Source organism: Etheostoma cragini, chromosome 6, assembly GCF_013103735.1.
Source record: "Etheostoma cragini isolate CJK2018 chromosome 6, CSU_Ecrag_1.0, whole genome shotgun sequence".
NCBI lineage: Eukaryota > Metazoa > Chordata > Actinopteri > Perciformes > Percidae > Etheostoma > Etheostoma cragini.
The window spans coordinates 16,110,970-16,133,127 of record NC_048412.1 but is presented as its reverse complement, the minus strand read 5'-3'; the positions used below and the strand labels follow the sequence as shown (position 1 = coordinate 16,133,127).

Here is a 22,158-nt window from a genome sequence, read left to right as displayed (position 1 = left end):
TGGGCAAGAAATTTATTAATTTAGATTTTGATTGAGAAGTATAGAGTATTAATTGAGACCCAGTTGTGGCGTGATAATTGAGGAGTTCAATTTATACATATTCATTACTCCATAATGTGCTGTATATATAATCTGTGTGAGCTAAGCTGGAGATGCAAACAAGCTTCCAGTGAAATGTTTTAATTGGCCTGGGCCATTTCCATTTCAATAACATGTCCCCTCCTCCCCTCTTCTCCTCTCCTCCTCTTTTGTCTCCTCCACTTCTCTCAAGCTGTCCTATCTGATATTTGACATGTTGGCTACCTTTCTTCTTCCTGTTAATGGATCATTTAACTCCATAATTTGGAGCTGTGTGTGAAGAGATAAAGCCGAGTGTATGTGGACGTGTGAGTTTGTGTGCGATTGGATACAGCAGGACAAAAGTAACACAGGAAGTTGAAAGAGGAGGAGATGGGAAGATGAAAGGAGAGACATGAAAGGAGATGGAACGAAGAGAGAAAAAGTTGAGATTCCGTGAACACTACAAGTGGAGCTCTGGCAACGGAGACGAGATGTACTTCTGATCAGAAGCCATTTCAGAATGACACCACCAAAATTGTAATCCAAAATTGTTCAGAATGGGGCCATTTTATAAGCACTTGAATTCAAATATCAAGATAGCTGTGAATTCGGAGTTGTATAACCTTTTAGTAATGTAAATGAACATAAGACTGGGTTGATACTAATGTGTGATGCCATAATAAACTGATTTACAATGAATCCTGAATGTCAAATTCAAAGATGTTCAGAAGAATCCCATCAGAAGCTAAACTCTGCTCAAAGCAATTCTAGACACACACACGGAAGCCAATGTGTAGTAGTTAAATAATACATACAGCTGATTATAAAAAAACACGTAATTTTCAAACTGCCCCATCCTAGATACCCTTCAAATATGACAATTCATAAAAAGTTATATAAATTAATAAAAATTAAGACCCCAGTATTTGCAATACATAACTGATACATAACAAAAAAAGTGTACATCTGTGATAACTTCTTTCAAACTGTAATAAAACAGTTTTTACTCTGAGAACCATGGCAGCAATAATGTTTACAAGTCAACATGGTCAGTGTTGTTGGAGTCCTACAGTTTCAAGGCTCACTACTAACAGCACTCTCTCAATCCAGTCAAGTCGGGAAGCTATTTGCTTCAACAATCAACCACTTCTCCGATTCGCTGATGAAGAAGAATTAGGGAGGAAAATAGTTTGGATGCGAACGAGAAAACTAACATGTCTCCTTATCCCAATGCTTCTTCTTCTTCTATCTTTCTTTTCTACTCTAGCGTGTTTCTTTTTCCTCCCCACTCTCTCTCTCTCCTCTGCCCTTAACTCCCCCCTCGGTTCGTCTTTGTGTGCCTTGCCCTTCTACGCGCTGCCCGAGGCTCGGACATATGGCGCACTCCTCTCCGCCATTGTCATCCATTAACACAGTTGTCGGTGGGAATTACAGACACGTAGCGCAACACGCAAGCTGTGTGCTCTAGCTGCTGATGCTGGAGATGGAACACGGTGGGGGAATCTGTGAGATAAACTACGTTGCATTGAAATCATTACCTCAGAGAATTCAATTCAATTGAATTTATTGGGTAATCATTAACAGACGTTAAATCGGGACCACACACAGACGTAGAACCAACAATTTCCACAAACCTCTCCTTGTCTTGCAGTTACTAGCCCAGTGAATCTACCCTTATGTCCCCAAAGTTGGAGAACCACATAGGCTATTTGTCCGTGCAACTTACTAGTTACTGGGCATTAAGCCAGCATTTGTTACTGTAGTTTTAGAGCCATCTAGCTAGCTACATTTTTTTCAACAACACTTTATGTTGCAAATTTAAAACACAGGTTTAAGTCCTTTTACTGTTGCTTTTTAAACAAGTGTGTTGCCTCAACTACAGGACACAAGGTGTACTCACGTTAAACTCAGTCGGCAGATCAGTAGGTAGGAAACTGTCAAGGGAGTCAGTTGCATTTAAGGTATTTCAAAAACCAAATTAGTTCCAGGAAGTTCTTTCTTCTTTATTGCTCATTAAACTCACACACTTTTTCTTTTTCTACACACCTTTAAATAGAGCCAGGGAAAGTGAACACAGCTGCATCTTATAAACTGAATTATGGGTAAGTTTGATTCAGGTGTGCCAGTTAGCGAGCATTGACAATACTACTTACGAATTCAACTACTGACTTGCTCAATAACTTCTCCAACATACTAATATGGAAAAGCTCCCTTACGCAAGCAAATGTGAGTATTACAAATACATACTACTTAGTATGTTAAACAGTTTGCATATTTTGTGTGTGATTAAACTTCAGAGTTTGCCTTTAAAATAGGAATGTACCATAACTGTGTTTGGTCTAATGGATTCAATAGAAGAAAATCTGTTTGTAGTGTGGTAGGCTATCAAAAAACAATTGTGGGCTCTGTGTAAAACATAAAAAAACTAAATGTGGCCATTGTGATTAGATGCCACTATAAGATAAAAGGGAAGTTTGCGTTCCCTATCTCAACAATTGACTTGATTACCGCAAGTTTTATTAGACTGGATAGAAAAATCAGCACGCACACACACACGCACAGACACACTTCATCGAAGTTCTAATTAAAGTGGTTTTGGTGACAGAGCTTGGAGTGTGATGTACACAGCAGACATGAACACATCCACATTTGTGTGTGTGTGTGTGTGTGTGTGTGTGTGTGTGTGTGTGTGTGTGTATTAGTCAGAGAGGGAGAGAGAGGGACGGAGGAGAGATAACAGCTCTATAATAATCAGTCGATATGATATGGAAGAGCAGAGAGCTGTGACAGCTTGTCCGCCAGCTAACTCTCAGTTACACACACACAAAGACACCCGTGCACAGACACACGCACACATACCAATGCTAATCAAACCTTACAGTTGTTACAACTGACTTGATGTCAAAATGCTATTTCAAGGTATTTTTACTTTTTGTGTAGTAAACAGTTGAGATATGGTAATTGTGGTGTTTGCTGGGTAATTTGAAGCAGGGGAACGAGATACAGCTTTTTAATGCCAACATGACAGCTGATCTCAAATTTGCAACATGAGAGGAAGAATTGGCTGCAGTTGCTGCCGATGCAGGATAGACGCCACTCTCTAACACAGGCAGAGTGAAAGGTAGACAGATTGACAGTCAGTCAGGTATGGAGGCAGGCAGACAGGCACGCAGACGGAGAGACAGAGCCTGAGGTGCTGTGTTTGCATCTCTTCTTCATCGTCTGCAGGTTTGGATTCTGTTTGAAGTTCTCCTTTTGGTGATGGGTTTTGTTAAGTCTTGTCAGATTGTTCTCTCGAGTTGTCAGGACAAGACGTCTTTAATCTTCCTTATCCACCGTATCGGCAAAGAAAAGACAAATACATCTCTTTTTCTTTTTTTCCCACTTATAATAAGATCAAACCCACAAGATGTGTCCATATTCCAGTAATTCAAGGCTTACTTTGATATCATAGTTGTTAGAGCGAGTGTTAAATAAATTGACATTTCGGATCTTTAATAGTGGGAGCAGACCAGAGGTATGTGAAGGAGCAGATTCAGTAATTGAATTTTGCCTATACATTATGCAGCAAACCTCTCACTCTCATTCACCTGAGGGTAAAATTACAGTTCTGGGAAGGTTTAAAAAAAATGAACACATCACACGTTTAACAAAACAAAGCAATGTATTCTCCTTTAGATTGATGGAGTTTATATTTAATGACCAATTACTGTGTTCTATCTATCATGAAGGATGTGGGTGTCCGGGTAATTTACTTAAAGTTTAAGTAAATATGTTGCAGCAAATCATATCAGATTGTAAGAGCATTAAGTTGTAGAAGTAAATGTGTATTAAGTACAAGTACAACCTGTTGGTAAGTGTATGTAAGCATGCATTTTAATGCCATGCTATATATATATATATATATATATATATATATATATATATATATACTATACGTGCAAGTGTAATGTATATTCCTGAGTCAGTTGGCTTCTGTCAGGATCAAGCACTAAATATACAAAGTGTCTGGTTGTCTTGCAGCTAATCTGCCACCAACTGTAACACTGCACAACATGAAATCTATGCAGAAGAAAGGAGAATTCAACAGAGCAAACAAAACAGAAATAGGACACAACTGAACTGAACACAGCAAAAAGCTGCACAAGTGCAGAGCAAAGAAAAGCGCCACTGAGCGTCCTAATCTTCAGTGACTTTGTTGGAAAGATCTGGAATCCTTGACCGTTAAAGTTAATCTCATCATAATACGGGTCTATTTTCCAGCTCACAGTTTGCTGACAGAGGAAATCATCATGGTGGAGAGAAACCGAGCGTTCACACTTCAAATTACCAGTGACCTTAATGCGTGCGCGCGCACACACGCACCCACACACACACACACACACACACACACAAAAGACAAGCGCACAATCACAACACAAACGAACATGAGAGTAAATTAACGGATCAACGGATCAGCACATGCTGACACACATGCATAGATGGACGCGCACACACGCACACACACACATCACAATTGTGTGAAGGATTCTTGACCATAGAGGAGAGGAACATCCCATCTGGTCAAAGTTTTCCTTGACCTTGTCCCACAGACATTTCCACTCTTTTCAAATTACTGGAAAGAGTCATTCACACCCTTTTCAGTACAAAGGTTCAAGAAAAGCACAAGCTTCTACATGTGGCTGTAAAGTCTGCAAAAGATCCTCTTAGTTTATCATAGATATAATCAATGGGATAAATACAGTATGTTTATTTGTTCTTAATTGTATTATCATTTTATTTGAAACTGAACGACAAAGGCCACATAAGTTTTTGTTTTTATTTTAATAACCAATAATCAAAGCCTGAACTTGAGCAGGTTTGCCTATGGTTAGCTTGTTATGCTTTTACTGATATGTCCTCCCAATTATGTTTTTGCAAAATTACAAAATATAAACCAATACTATTAACAAGATATTAATAGTTGTGCTGATAAGGCTATTTTTAAACATAGTACCAGTTGTCATTTGAATATCTCAGCCTCTGTTGGGATGATCTTTACTTTTATTTAACAGCCTCAGTCATCTCACAGCAGGAGCATAAAGACACTATCCACAATGAGGTCCCGCCTGCTTTCTGTTTTGTCAATGCACAACAACATTTAGTGTTCTGATAAAACAGTGAAGAGTATCTCACACACACACACACACTAATACACACACCAATAGAGGGAATGGGGCTGAGGCAAATGCAGAGAAAAGCAGAGGAGTGTTCTAAAAGTCACTTACAATTTGGAGAGCTACTTAGTCAATGTCATTATTGTACTGAGTGTTTGTGTGTGCGTGTGTGTGTGTTCATTGCATATGTGCATACATCTTTGTCTGTCTAGCGAATACAATAATGCAGCTATTCTAAAGTGCAGCAAAACCATTAAATGTCTGACAGAAGCACTGACTGTAGATTACAGTACATCAGCTTTAAATCTAAGCCAGACATTATGAAGCCACTGTGCATTTTCAACACCTATCAACGTAGAATTGCAAACAACAGGCCACATGTTATGTTACCTATTGTAGACAACATTTGCTAATAGAAAAATGCATACACACATGTGGTGCCAGACCATCCAGCCTTGTTTAGGTGTCCTTCAACTGACCTAAAATGGACATACAGTACATGTAGTTGGTTTCAGTCTGCATGTCACATAGTAGTTAAAATGGAAAAAAGACAAGGAACAGATGCCTCACATGACCAGAATATACCATAATATAAATAATATATAAAAATGAGAAATTTACGAATTTAGTTTACCTGGTGCCCATTTCATAAAAGTGAGCACCTCACACGTGCAAATTGCGATTAGTGGCAGCATCATGTTTCACAATTTTTAATAAGCCCCTACACATGTCTATCGCATGCATTGGTTACAAGCATGGCAAAGTACACACGCCGATACACTGGTAAGAGCAAATGACGTTTAACCATGTATCCAGCTAATTGAAATAGCTCACCCTACTGCATTGTGTGAAGTGTTAACTTTAATATTGTATGTGGTGTATTCTTTTGCATGGGTGCAAATACAAACCAAGGTTCTTGAAGGGACTACGAGCCAACATCACTGTGTCCCGAGCTCAGAGCCACCTGACACTGTTGTGTTGGTTTAAAGAAATGCATTAAAAAAAAAAAACTCAAATATAGAGACGTCAGTCAGTATGAAAGTAGACATTTTAATAAGTATGTGTGTATTATAATACTTACTATAATTTTCTTGTTTTGGAAAACAAATTATGAGGCCTACCGAGCATCACCTCCAATGAAATACTGTGACTATGTATGCTAAACACACTCATGCATATCTTTGCAGCACAACAGAAGCTCCATTTAATGTGTATCTGCATTGCACTACAGTATGATTAAATAATAACTCAAGTGTTAAGATGGGGATTCCTTACAGCCTGAATAGGTACAGTAGTAGCTAATGGTTTAGTTGAGCAGTCTATAGTGCATCCCGCCTGGCAATCTTCTGTTGCCGATCAAATGTTTGGGAAATGATTGATCTCAAATGCACTCCAACAGCTAAGCCGGGAGGAAGAGAGAAAAAAAGCAGGAAAGAGAGGGAGACAAGATTGAGGGGGAGAGAGAGTGAGAATGCAGTTGGGGAATAGAACGAGAGAGATAAGCAGCATGTGTGAGCCTCTAACCACCAGCTGACACTCGTCATCTGTTGTGTTGTGTCTGCATGCCTGTTTCACCATCGGAGCACTGTGGGTTTGTCTGAACACATCAAAACAGCCAGAGAAAAGGAGAGCGAGCAAAAGAAAGACGCAGTAAGAAGTAGCGTTTTCTTAGAGAGACTCCAGCATCAGCTTTCTGTCTCGCTTTCTCTTTCTTTCATTTATCTCTATGTAATACCATTTCCCCACTCTGTCCTGCTTTTATCCCATACCCCCTTTCCTTCTCTTTCTCTCTCTTAGAGTCTCCTCTCAGAAGCAGAGTTGGGAGTTGGGAGCAAAAGGCAGGAGACAGACGAGATAAAAGCGGTTTCCTGATTCTTCAGTTCTCAGCTTCTCAGCTGTCAGGCAAGAAGACAGTTAGTCAAGACAGAGAATTTCCTGCTAGATATATCCCTGCACACCTGCTGTCGCTAACAGGCAGACAGGCAGAGAAAGGTGGAGAAAGACAGACAGAAGGACATATGCAATGACAGGAAAACTGGTAATCCGATATGCAGACAGGTAGAAAAAGAGGCAGACCAAAGAAGATCCTGCAGACCTTCACTCTGACCACTTTAGTAAAATGCAAGAAAGTTTGTGTTTCATGTCTACACAAAAAAATTCTAATCCTAATTACAACATCTGCATCTGTTGAGGGAAATCATTTTAAACTGTTGCCAGGGTCACCAGCTAATCTCCCACAAAGGGGAAAAGAAGTGATGCATGTATCGATGGTAAGAGTGATCTGGAAACATGCATATTTAAATATATTAAAGATGTAACACACACACACACACACACACACACACACACACACACACACAGATATTTACTGGATTAGGATACCATCATGGGAGCTGACAGTAAGATGGTAATGCATCCTGTAAGTGATGGGGAGAGTCGGTCTTTATGTCTTCCTGTGTCTCTGATGGCTGGTGGTGTACTGTGTATGCGCACGCACACGCACACGCACACGCACAAGCACACACACACACACTTTTACCCTGACCCCGTTTGTTTTATCTGTGGGGAAAGAGTCTCCAATTCTCCGAGCAAACATATACAGTAGTAGGTTAACTAGAATCATGGCATGTTAACAAGCGCACAAAGCAGCCTAGTGGTCTAAGGAAGGTCAGGATATAATGCCACCGACATAACTTTAATAGTAGCAAACATCACTTGTAACAGTGAGTAGTGTTTCAATGTCCTGGGGTTGCCATAGCATTCAGGTTAACTAAACTGACTCACCATTGCATAGTCCTACATAGGTCCGTGCCCTCAATCAAGCTGTGCTGACATGTTGTACCTGTATTTGTGGTCTCACAGGCAGCAATGAAGGGGCCATCATTTTTTTTAAAGCTTTTCAATGTTGCAATGATCTGTTTTCAGAGCTGTAACAAACATTATATAAGCCTTACACTTTGACAACCCAAGAAATCTGTGGCATTTTTCAGCAGCAAACAATCGATGATGCATACAGCTACAAGTAGTCTCGCATTGCGCTGACACAGCGCTAGAGTATGGTCTGACTGCACAAGTTAACATTTTGATATATGGAAAACAAAAAAACACTCTGGGTTGTTTGTATATCTTCCATCCAATCACAATTGTAATGGGAGGCACTAAGTCCTGGATCCAACAGCGGTGCCCTTGGAAAATAGATTGGCTAGGCTTACGTTTACACTGTACAACCGGTAAGCCAGACTAGCTACAACTGAATAAAGGATGTTATGAAAACAGTCTAGTGTCTTTAGAGAAGCGGCCGTGATAGACAGGGCCAGACTGACCTGGAGCGGAGGTTGCTCATGACGCAGTGGTCAACAAAACAGGTGGGCCCTGCTCCGGTGCGTTAATTGAAACTGTGGCTGGGTGAGGCAGTTGAACATAGCACAATTGCTTTTAGGTTAAAAAAAATGTAAACTCATCCAGGCCATTTTAGGCCTCACTCTCACATTAAATGCTTCCCGCAGGGAGAGTAGGCCGATACCATTACATTTATGAGCTAGGTTAGCCTTTAGTAGCTGTGTGTCTTTGTTATCCGAGCCCAGGTTAGCTAAGCCTTGTAACAGGTAGAGGCATCAGGTATTATTACAGTTTTGGACCATATTTTTAATGCTCAACACCTTTTGCTGTGCCCTTCTTGTCGTGTGGAAACATTGTCTGAGCCACATGATGGTTATTTAGCCTGGGGGAAATTCCACACTTTTATTTTACAACACATCCTTTGGTGCTTCTCTCTCAGTGCGTCCCTTATCTGAGCATGTATTTTAGCACTGCCACTCTGCTTGATGAGTACTGTACACACCTCAGTACACATGTGCATTCTCCCTCGGTTACACACAAACAAACACACTCTCGCCCACACACACCCAGTCTCACACTGCAGATTTAAAAAGCGCATCAGTCACATTGTACGATTTAATTTGACATGTTTCACTTTAATTATTAAATAACAATCTTGCGTTTGGTCATGTGTAGTAACACAGACGGTTTTCCTAAAGCACTGGCAAAGAGGCAAAGATTACTAAGTGATTTATCTTGTATTCAAGCTTGTGTTGAGACACACAGCTTCTCCCTGAAAATAACTTGGGGTTGGTGCCTCCTTGAATGATGCCAACAAGTTAAACCAACCAGTTTGAAACATATGTCTGCGTGCCAGCTGTGGTGACAACAGGCAGTCTTACATTGTGAGCTATTGGCTGAGGCTGATAGCCAGTATTACTCATGCATTTAACTTTGTTACTTTTGCATGTTGGTCAACAGTCTGGCCCCTTTGTACATTGAATTTAAAATGCATTTTGACATTCAGGTCTGTAATAGCTAACTATTGCTGCGTGAACACAATCACGGTGCTTCGTAGCTGCCATTGTTCTTTTGTTGCTGCCCCAAACATCAGGAGCAAGAAATGTCTTTGCTCAACTTGCCTTATCCTAAACTTCCATCAGACAGGACGTCCAAACATGTCCCATGAGAGTACAACTTTCTCTTCTTTCATGATATAATTCAATTGACACCAGTGTTTTTTTCTGACAGTGTCTGAACTACAGAAACATACAGGAGGAGCACGGTCCCATCAGACTCTGCTGCTCTCTCTCAATGGAGCAGACGTCATTCTCTCGTTCTTTTTCCCCCCACATCAACATCATTTTTGTCATCCCCTTGTGTCTGTCTTCTATATTGTGATCCTCTGACTGTGGACTGTCCCTCTCTGTTTCTCTACTCTCTGCCTGCGGGATGTCGGCTGAGATGTCTGTTTATGTATTGTGTGTGTGTACCCCCTCCAACCCCATAGGGGCTTGTATACCAGTCTGGCCCTCTCTGCCTGCCATTGTTATGCCAGCTTTGTGCCTTTGCTGTGTGTTTGTACCCATGAATGTGTGTATGTGTATAATACGTGCATGTCTGGGTGTGTTTGAGCATGATGTGTGCCATATGTGCGTTTTGCATACCGTATGTGTTTAATGTGTGTATGTGAGTGTGTGTTCATCTCCTTTCTGCCAAGACCGGGCTCCTCTCTTTGTCTGTCCATTGTGTCCAGTATTGTGTTCAGTGGCTTTGGGCATTTAGCCGGTATAGAGGACAATGCAGAACGAACAATAGTCAGACAATAGATGGCATACTCCGTGAAGCAGTGGGATGAGGCACCTACCATGTACTTACAGCACCAGGGCTTTAAGTGCACATCAGAAACCATCTCTCCAAACCTGCCATTCCCTATTGTTTACAAGATGTAATGCCCTAATCATGGCATGTAATAACACTAATGAACTATGCAATTTTTTGTGGTGCTTTAAAAGCATCATGTCTAAATCTGACCGGCAGCCAAGGCTGTAAGATTTGTGTGTGTGTGTGTGTGTGTGTGTGTGTGTGAGGGGTGGGGGGTTATTTAGCCATCTAGCCATCATGCTATACACCCTCCTCCTCCAATGACCTCCTTCGTCCACCAAAAGCCAAATGGCAGCTTGATATCCTGTATCCAAAATCTATTAGTCATTTCTTCTCCGTCGCTCCATCCATCTCTCTGTCTCAATAAGCTATCAGTGGTTTTGGTTCTGATCCAAATCAATCCTGTTCTGACACTGACCTGAATCATTCATCTCTCCCCGCTGTCTCTCTCTATTTTTCTGCCTCTCTAACAGTAGGAGTGTGTAGCCAGCTGCCAGCTAGCATCAGTCATGTTGTCAGAGTCTGGCTCTGCTTTTGGCTCTGAGGGCAAGTTCTGCCACGAGTTTCTCTTCAAGTCCGTCCCTAAACAGCCTTGAGGCATTTAGCGGTCTTGGCGCTGTCCCATGGCTTTGGAGCAGAATTTTAGGTTGTGCAAGCAAGGACTATTTCATTTAGTAGGGACTATTTCTTTAATAGAAAGCAGTTCCAATTAAAAAATAGTTTTTTCAACATGTAAGGAAAAATGTCTTCTTACGTTTCTACTTAAATATTCTGTTTTATTAAGACTAAATTTCATAAACTTAAGAGCAACTTAAAATTGTTACAGTTAGTAAATCAGGGCTCGACATTAAGGCTTGTCCGCTTGTCCGGGACGAGTGGACTTTTTGTAGGGCAAGTGGAAGAGAAATTTACTCAAACAAAATAAAATGTCATGTTACTTCACGTTATGTGCCACTCATTACATCTGTGTTACCAATTTGAACAAGGCCTTAAAAAAGTTAAAGTCAAGCCCTGTTAAATGGCCTAGTCTTTTATGTTTATTCGTGTCATGGGTATAAGAGGGCGAAGCTGAGGAGAAAGACACGGCTAAGCCAGCGCTAGTTAGCCTTGGTTGACACTATGCTAGCGAACACTGAAGAAGACATTTTTAGGTGACCAACATTTTCCAATTAACTTTCTTGAAGTAATAGGACACATTGAGAGGGTCAGAGTTTAAGGCAAAACCAAAAAACAAAGGCTGAAACAACTTATTAGCAATTTTAATGTACACAGTACCATGGTTAGCATTACTAGGCCTCTGTCCTAATTGACAGGTCAGCGTGTAGCCCCACCCTAAAGCATGCCTTGCTTTATTGTCTATTTACAGTACTTTTATATTTTCAGTCTTTTGTGACTGAAGTGGTTGGTTAGGTCTTCTCACTGGAGAAAACATCCTTTTTGCTGATGTGGCTGGTATAGTAATGCACAGCAAGAACAGCTGTTTCAGGTTCATAAAGGCATAGACAGTGATATTTTACTGAAAAGGCTGAGCTTCAGTCTATTGTCTGGCCCATACCCTATTTTTGAAGGTTTGTTGTCTTTGAACATAATGTTGAATCTCTCACTCTCACACTCACACACACACACACACACACACACACACACACACACACACACACACACACACACACACACTTCTTTCAAGTTCATTGTCTTGACCTGTGCATCAATGCTATGTGTCTTCTTCAACATCTAGGCACAATGATTGGCTGAGTACCTAAACGAAGATCATGTTCTCCTCCCCAAAGATCTGAGTTACATACAGTTAAAATTAAATTGTGTGTGTAACAGTAGCTTCATTGTGTAGTTTGTATGTTCTTAATTCCTGTCTTTGTTGTAGTTAATCTCATCCTTCTTCTCTCTCCTCTCCTCCAGCAAATGTCATTTACCTGCTGTCTACTTCAGGGACTCCAGAAGAGACTTTTACAAATTAAGAAAAGATTCACTCCCCCCACACTTATGTTGTCTTACTCGGTTACCTTTTCTATCTGTTTTCAAACCCACACCTTTTCCATTTTTCTTACCCCTCCTACCCTTCCTGTTTCTCCGAGATCAAATACAATCTATCTGCCCGACATGACAAGCAGTTAACAGCTCTTGCAGGCCTTCAAGATTATAAAATGCAAAACTATTCTGCTTTTTTAGATGTATTTTCCACCAAAGCCCACAGAGTCTCCTCCAGATTTAATTGGCCCTATAAATAAACCGTTCTGCTGTAAAAGTCATTTAGAGGGAGAGAAATAGAGGGGAACACACACAGAGAGACAGAAAGATAGTGAGATGGAGAGAAAGAAAGACAGGCTGAGAAGACAGACAAAGAGTGAGGCTATGAATTACCACAGTAGATGAATGTAAGTCTTGCCTGAGCAGTGTTCAGACAACTGACTTAGGACGGTGACAGATAGTGATGGCTTCATCAGAGCAGCTGAGAGAAGGAGGGGTGTGTACTCAGGAGAGAAAGAGGATCTATGTGTGCCAAAACACAACAGATGCAGAGGGATAAAAAAAAAACACTTGCAGAAAAAGTGAAGAAGCAAGATGTTTGTATAATGTATGATAATTGACACCTGGAACTTGTAATACTGTTAAGAAAATATTCTCTTGCATGCACTAAATAACTTGGCCTCTTACATACAGACTCATATCTGTTTATCCAAAGCACTTTACAATTTTGCCTCTCTTTCACTCAACACCTTTGGGTGCAACCGAAATGCCCCCTTATCAGGGGCCGACCTCACTGATGCTGTTGTGGGTAAATGTTAAAAAAAAGGTTAAAGGGGAGTATAGTGTTAACATAGTGTCCCCATACTTCTAACAGGACATTCTGGTGGTGTATCTTTCACTTGTGATCCCTGTTCCTTCTTCTTGTGTTTGTTTATGATGCTTTTGAGAGTATATTACATTTATTTTATTGCACCTGCAACAAACTGCAAATCACAGGTACAAAGGCATCTGTACACAAGTGGCTCATTAAGTTGAATACCAATTAGCCGCTTGTGTAAGCTTTAATAGACGGTTGAAAATCAGATTTTTTTTTTTATGAGTGAGTTTTTAACAGCAACATAAGGCAAGTTAAAAAAATAAAGCCACATATTTGCCGCCTAAACTGCTGGTGCATCAGGCACATAAATAGGGTTATTGTGCGATGTTGCAAAAAGAAAAGCAATCAACATCACATATGCCAAACATGCCAATAATTTGATTAGCGAAGACAAACAGGGAAGAAAAACAGCTCATCCCAATTGGATGTGTGTAAACATAAACGTATTAGTGTTTATGTGTGTGAGATAGTTGTGTATTTGCATGTTTATGTTTATGAAAAAGCTGGAAGAGAGCAAGCATGGTTGTGAGATTTGTGTGTGTGTTTGTGTGTGTGTGTGTGAGACAGAAACAGCGTAATCGTTGTAGTGCAGGGTGTTGACTCTACAGGGATGTGCAGAAACATGCCGTCTAATTAACAGTGTCCTCTCCGTGGCGAGGCTGGTTCCCACAGCCCCAACAGCTATGATTAAAAGAGATGCTCTCAAAGGACAGGAAGCTCTTCCAATTCACTCAAGATACTTCCCGGATGCCCTCCACACACAATCAACCTTCTCATCTTGACCAGAACGGACGCTCTTTTAACTCTCTGTCTCACTCTGTGACTGGGTCCTTCTCAAGTACGCACCCACTTTTCTCTGGCTTTCTCTCTTGTTCCCTTCATCTGTGTGCCGCTTTTTTTTCCCCTCTTTGCTCTTCTTTTTCCCACAAACACTCGGTCTCTCGTCCCTCCCCCTCGCTTCTCTCAGCCTTGCTGTCTGCCAAGGCTTCACATCAAAGCCAGTGATTGGTTTCTAACTGTTCAGTAGGCAGTATTTCATCCTTCTTTGTGTAAAGAGACCAAAATAATCAGCATGAATATGGAAAAACTTGCTGCTATGGTAATATCCAGCCCAGTAATATCCATATCAGTCAAACTAACTTGGCTTAAATTGACTTACATACAAACGGATGGCAACACTTTACTCCAAAGTCCCCTTGGCTCACTTTAACTTTGACTTATGTGTATAAATACACCATCTTGTCAAGGTTGTTGGCTCAGTGCTGAATTTCACTCACATACAAAAAGCAACAATTTACTTAATTTCAGTTCTTTTCTTGGCACCATCTCCACTTCCTTATGTAGAGTCTTTTCACCTTGGTTTGACCCCTTTGTACACCACCACTACTCAAGGTTGGTTGTTGGCTAAGTGTTGTGAGGCTGTTTTAAGAAGTTTCTTTAACAAGGTCTCCAACTAATTTGTTAGTATAGTTTAATTAAATTAGTCTCTTGTCATTGGGCTCAAGTTTCCTTAAAATAAACTCATTTGGGATTTGATATCAGAAGTTTTAAGTTTCAAATGAATTTAGAAACCCCCATGAAACAATATTTAAATGTTTGATTACAGTGTCAAAACTTTTATAGGATGATGAAGCAGAATTATTGTGGAATGGGTTAGGTTTCTCTTTGTCATTATTGCAAAATTTAGGTAAAACTTACGCTACTTGGCGAACTGACAAGTTAACCACTAACAGTCTGCTAACAGCTGGGAATACACTAGTTCTAGCCAGTCTGAATAGCTAGCAAGCTAGCTAGCCTGGATGCTAACTAGACAATTACTGAGCACAATTTCAAGAGACAAATGTTTGCCATTGTCTCCTGTCTCTGCAAGCTTCCTCTGTTTTTTTTCTGTTTTGGACCCTCTGGCTCCTTCAATATCATGCTGTCAAGACGTTTGCTTATACATAAAAGGAGGACATTCACCGAAATGCCTTCTAAACTTTTTTGTTTCAAATGTTAAATAAAAACAGCAAATATTTAGATGTTACATTTATTTGATCATTTATGTAAATTGTACACAATTTCAAAACATGAACAATATGGTCTGAAAACATTGTCTCACAAAAGGTGTTGTGTAATGGTACCTGGTACTGAGGTGAAATAAAGCAGTGACTGCTGCCAACACTTCCAAAGTGCCACCTGCAGTGTGTCATACATCCTTGGATTAACAGCTAGAAATGACACATTTCAGCAAATTGCTTCCAGTGGGTTTGGGCTTTAACTTCAAACAAAGTCTCCTGCAAACCCTGGCCTCTTGGATAAGCTATACCCTGGTTTCATACATTATGAGGTGGAGATGACAAACGGTCTAAAAAAGAGGGACAGTATCTGCCCACAAAGAGGTCTTCACCTCTGTTCTGGTGTCTGCTCTCAAAGTTCTGATTAAGCATATTTAGATAATGAAGTATTAGGAGGGATCCCTATGGCTCAGCGGATTAAGTGATGTAACATGATCTGAATCCTTGTCATTTTCCCTGTTGCTCAGTGAAATGTATTAAGCAGAAATGATTTGTTGAGGCAGAAAATGGAGGGAGAATACAGAGGGACTGTAAAAGATTAGGGGGGGGGAGGGGGGAAAAGATGTATTCCTCTTTCAAAGATTGATAAAAGGGAGCTATATCTGTAACTCCGGGCTAATTCAATGAGTGGTGCCAGATCTCGCTTGGGATTTACAGGCATGGCTTCCAAACAATTAGCTGGAGAATGGGAGGCGTTTAAAAGACAAGGAGACGAGGAGATCTTAATACAGCTGTGGGTATTTCCCAATGGAGGAGTCATTTTTACAACCTCCTTACAGAGTCTCACTCTCACTCTAATACTGCAAAGCCAATCTCCTCTGTCTCGTTTCACGCAGAAGACAATTTTCTGAAAGCTGCTGTGGGGAAAAGAGAGGAGAGAGGAAGGAAAAAGGGACGCACTGCCAACAGAAAGTAAGGAGAAATTAAAAAATGAAAGATATGGGAGAGTGTAAGGCCTGAGACAGTGTTAGAGAGAGGAAGGGCAAAACTTGGAGAGATAGAAACACTGGATATGAACACAATTGGAAGTAGGGAGCAGAGAGGTGGGAAAAGAGAGCTGAAACACTGAGATAAATGGCAAAAAAAAGAGGCAGAAACAGAACCCCCCCCCCCCAAGAAATAGATCGGGCTCAGCAGAAGGCAGGTTGTGGTTGTCTGGGGAGCTGCAAGATTGAACATCCCTCTCTCTTTATGGGGACTTCCTGCTTGCTGCCCTCTGTATGCCGAGGGCCAATCACCGAGTCCATCTGTCCGTGGGGGCCAATCAGTCAGAGTGCAGAAGAACTAAGTCAGCATGTCCTTGTCCACACAGGTAATCAAAGACACTGTTAAACCTCTACCACTGTGAAGGCTCTTAAACCAGGGTTTTGCACGCTGTGGCACTCATAGCAGAGACTGCCTCGAGAGTAGAATAGCTCCTTTTCACGTGGCAGTAGCCAACTGCAGGCGGATTTATTGTACACTGTTAACCCCTTGACTTTACCCCTGGGGGCTCATGCAGGTGGAAGTTACCATAATTACCAACTTGTTGATAACTCTCACATCAACATTTAAAATGTAATTAAAAGCTCTGATATATTGGTGCCAACTGCTAAATAATAAAGAGCTGTGCGTCTAACATACGCGTCACGACAGAGTCAGTTGTTGAAGGTAAGGAAATCTAAGATGTAAAGCTACATGCACTCATTTTTATTTTTAAACAGGGGACCCCGAGACTACATGTGATGGGACAGAAGATGCTGTCACATTACAGTGACAAACTCACAGATAACTGTAACCCGACTCTGTAACTGCCCACAACTCTACATACCTTTTTAGCGTCTTTTTTTTGGTTTTACGCCGTGCAACTTTACTGTTTTGGTGGACTCTTACAATTCTCATCAATTGCATTTCCAGCCACAATAAGAAGTTGTTTTTAGCAGCAACAAAAAAGCAATGATAAACCCACTGTGTGCTCACTGCCTAGCACCAAACAGCCAACAGACAAGGTTAGCATCTAGCTGGTGAACATGCTGGAGCATTTAACAGCTAAACAGCTACAAATTTGCCCTAGGGAGTTGAAAGAGACTGAAACAGTTTGCCAAACCAACTTTGTGAGTTGACACGTCAGTGTTGTGTTACTGTGACAGCTTCTAGTGCTATATGACCATACACACAATGTTGAATCCTTATGCTGTACAAGCCACTCTGAAATGATACCAACCTTGAGTTGTCAGATGATTCCATCCCATAAGACCCCATTTTTAACGCATTATGTAAAATCGTGGTTCGCTCAGTCAGAGCGACGGTACATGTAAATTAATATACAGTTGAAATGTCATAAACAGTGCATTACTTAAGCTGAAAAATGCAAAACAGCTGAAAGAAGTGTGTAATTTTGTGATTGCTTTCCCCTTTTTTGCAATGATGTATTATGCCTCTGAAGCTTAAAGTGTCTCTTTACAAGTAGCTTTTTAATGCTGTCTGAAAGTGACAAAACTTGCAAAAAATGCAGGAGAGGTTTCTCTACTAGCTTGACTTGTTGCCAATAGTGAGACAATCCTACAAGTGCTATCCATTACTAGAAAGCAGTAGCCACCTGTGTACCACTGCGACAGCCTAAAAAGTCAAAAGAAAACAATTATATTTTCAGTGCAACCGTAAATAAATCCATGGATTTTTTTTTTTTAAAGGACACAAATCAAAACAATTCCTCCCGGGAAAGTAATGCCACTGGCTACAGCTGTATCACAGATTAGTGGGATTAATCGCAGACATTGATTACTTACTTTTTTTGGGCCAATTTACACATTAAGCAGGCCCCCAGGACATATTTGACCTGAGCCCTAACTTTGAGCAACAAAAAAAATGTGTATATTTTAATGAACATTGAAAAAAAAATGTGATTAAGATGTTCTGTTTACCTGTCTTAACTAAAAAGAGTGCCCAGTGTTTCATTTTGTTGTTATTTCACTTTAATTTTAAGCCGTAATATTGCCATTAAGAGTCAGAGTTTCTTTTATAAGGGAGTTCTGGCAGAATAAAAAGTTTCAACATAAAAACAAATAACAGGCTTAAACAGCAAATTACATCATTAAAATCAATGATCAGAGTTAGGCTACAGGACATGTGCATTCAGTGGTCAGCAAGTCCTTAATGCTGTCTTTAAAATCTTCCCTGCTAATAAAATAATCTAGTTTGAGGTGACTTTGTAACCGAACACAGTACGGGTCGAGGAATGACGTACATAACCTGTACATGTGACCGAAGGCGGCTGCCATTAATAGTTTTGGGTGTCAGTAGAGAACATAAATAAAGAGGCAGTTTGCGCAATATGGCCTTATAAAGAATACAAATATACCAGTGCTCCATTCTACGGTAGTATAAAGAAGACAACCCAAATTTGTCATTCCAACAGCTGATGAGTGACCCTACAAACCCTATGTGTGGAGCAATGTATACATTTTACCTCTTCATCAAACCATGTTTTGTCTGTTATTTATATTCATTGGGTAGAATTTTTTGGCATTGTGTTAGTCTTATTATAATTATTATCAACATCTTTTGCACACATATCTAAAATATATACACATATAGCAGTTCTCTGTGGTGCAGCAGCCCATATCATAAGACTACTCCCACTCACACCTCCTCCTCTCCGTGTGATAAATGGACTTCTCCCTGCAGAGTAAACAACAAAGTCATCCAACCTCCACCCTACCAGTCACTGTCACTTTCAGGGATAGAGAGTCACGGGTTAGGTTGGGTAGACATTTAGACACATTGCAATGAAAACATGTAACAATGTCACGCTAGAAGGTGATCCTGATCTGAGGCCTTCCTCTGACCAGCAGGGTTCATGTAGGAGGAGCATTGTGTTTAACTTCAGTAGAATGACGTTATTTACTAAATTAAAAACTATAAAATGAATCGCAAACTATTTTGATAATCAATTCATGGGTTTGAGTCAAAATTCCAATTTCAGCTCCTTGAATGTGAATATTTTCTTCACTCCTCTATGGCAGTAAACTGAATATCTTTGAGTTGTGACCAAATTTGAGGAAGTCATCATGGGCATTGGGAAACACTGATCGTAATGTTCACAATTTTCTGACATTGACGTTGATGTTATAGAACAACTATTGCAATAATCAAGAAAATAATCAACAAATTAAATCAACAATAAAAACAATCGTCAGATGCAGCCCTGAATTAGAACTCAGGTTGTTAGACAGTACTTGTGTATACTTCTCCCCCTGTTCTCCTCACAGTGTGCTAAGAAACTTAATGAAGTATGTGGTATTTTGGCATTATGTTACATAGCTTTTTGACTGCTTGCTGTCTTTGTGACCGGTGAGTCTGTTCTTTGATGCCTTGTGGGAGAATCGAGTATTGTCCCAGGCTGCTGTGAAATCAATAATAACCTCTGAATCATAAACACTAAAAATGAAATGTGCTTATCTCTACACATGCTGGACTTCTGTCTTTTTGTTAACCTGAAGAAAATTGAAAACTCTTTAAGCAAGAGCACCACAGTTGTCAGACAACCACTTGGGAACTGAATAGCTTTTCTGACTGTGTATTCTGCTTTTAATTCAGAGCTTCTGTATTATTTGCATGTTAAGGTGTCTCTCTCACTTGGGACCAATTAAATGATAAAGCAGTGCTGTTACAGGTTTATGGAAATTTGCGGTGCAAGGGGCTTGTTTTGATAAACGGCATGGAATTACAGAACAGCAAATAACTGCGGGTGGTGTACATTATTTTCCCTTTTTTTATTTGATAAGGTTGAAGAGGAGAATGTTGTGTCTTAGGGTGAGAAGCAAGCCTTTCTCCAGGGTTCTTATGTTTAAAGAGGAATAAAAGGAGTGAAATAAAAAAAATGCGGAGGGTAGAAGAGGAAGAAACACTTCCTCTGACTAATGTGGTGGCTCAACAGCTTGTTCAACTCAGAACCCAAGTGAAAAATCCTACAACAAAATTATAACCGCAACACTTTTGTTTTTGCCCCCATTTTTTATGAGATGAACTCAAAGATCTAAGACTTTTTCTACGCACACAACATATTTCTTTCTCTAAGATATTGTTCACAGATCTGACTAAATCTGTGTTAAAGAGCACTTCGTCTTTGCCGAGGTAATCCATCCATATCACAGGTGTGGCATATCAAGATGCTGATTAGACACCATGATTATTGCACAGGTGTGCCTTAGGCTGGCCACAATAAACGGCCACTCTAAAATGTTCAGTTTTATCACACAGCATAATGCCACAGATGTTCCAAGTTTTGAGGGTTAGGGTTAGCGCGCAATTAGCATGCTGACTGCAGGAATGTCCACCAGAGCTGTTGTCCGTGAATTGAATTTTCATTTCTCTACCATAAGCCGTCTCCACAGACGTTTAAGAGAATTTGGCAGTACATCCAACTGGCTTCACAACCGCAGACCATGTGTAACCACACCCACTTAGGACCGCCACATCCAGCATCTTCACCTCCAAGATTGTCTGAGACCAGACACCCGGACTGCTACTGCAACAATCGGTTTGCATAACCAAATAATTTCTGCACAAACTTTCAGAAACCGTCTCAGGGAAGCTCATCTGCATGCTCGTCATCCTCAGCGGGGTCTCGACCCGACTGCAGTTCGTTGTCGTGACCGACTTGAGTGGACAAATGCTCACATCCAATGGCATCTGGCACTTTGGAGAGGTGTTCTCTTCACGGGTGAATCCCGGTTTACACTGCACAGGGCAGATGGCAGACAGCGTGTACGGCGTCGTGTGGGTGAGTGGTTTGCTGATGTCAACGCTGTGGATCGAGCAGCCCATGGTGGCAGTGGGGGTATGGTAAGGGCAGACGGATGTTATGGACAATGAACACAGGTGCCTTTTAGATGCATTTCATTTTCAGAGCTGTTCATATTATAATGTAATTCTTATGTATAATAACATCATTCTTACTTATTCCAGCATCTTTTGCACTTTGCTCCATAATTAAAATAATAATTTATCATAAAAATAGTTTACACTTTGCACTCTTCATTGCCCTTTTTCCTCAACCTGTCTATATTGTTTTTGTTTATAGCGTGTGTACATATTGTTTGTTTTTGTTGTTTGTTTTGTATAAGTAAGCACATTGGGAGCAATGTATAATCCAAAGCAAAATTCCTCGTATGTGTCCTCATACCTGGCATATAAAGTTGATTCTGATTCTAATTATGGTCATTTTAATGCACAGAGGTACCGTGACGAGATCCTGATTGTTGTGTGCCAATCATCCACAACCACCACCTCATGTTGCAGCATCATAATGCATGGCCCCATGTTGCAAGGATCTGTACACAATTCCTGGAAGCTGAAAACATCCCAGTTCTTGCATGGCCAGCATACTCACTGGACAATCACAGATTGAGTTTACTCATGAAATACGAGGGCAAAAATAAAAGTGTTTATAATTTTGGTCCGCGTCCTTTAGACTAGATGAGAAGTGACCGGTGAAAAACGTTTAATATTTCACAAGCCAAAGAGTCCAGGAGTTGTAGTACAAAACCTACAAAGCTTTTCCACTAGCCATGCATCTATATTGTGTTATTAAGAATAACTTAAAGTGTAAAGTTATCCTTATCTGTATCCTTGACACATTGTTCACAAAGCTGTGACCAATTAATGTTAAAAAAAGAAAAGAAAAAAAAAGAAAATCCCATTACATTCCTCTACATGTATGATTTTGATAACAAATGAACGCTATGTACTGCTAACGTAATTTCATTTCAATAGACAAGTGTAATGTTATGCTGCATTCACCTAACATGGGAACTGCCCCAGCACTACTTGGTTTCTAGAG

General features: G+C 40.4%; 1 long non-coding RNA gene across 2 annotated transcripts in view; it reads right to left on the bottom strand.

The window, feature by feature from the left end:
• Positions 1–1,228: 1,228 nt before the first annotated feature.
• LOC117945796 overlaps positions 1,229–22,158 on the bottom strand; it is a 37,647-nt gene continuing 16,717 nt past the window's right edge. Inside the window, exon 4 of one of the 2 annotated variants that reach the window (XR_004656900.1) lies at positions 1,229–1,563. This is a non-coding gene — a long non-coding RNA (uncharacterized LOC117945796). Of the gene's footprint in view, positions 1,564–18,902; positions 18,996–22,158 lie in introns of those variants that run through there. The other variant, XR_004656899.1, reaches the window with a different exon arrangement.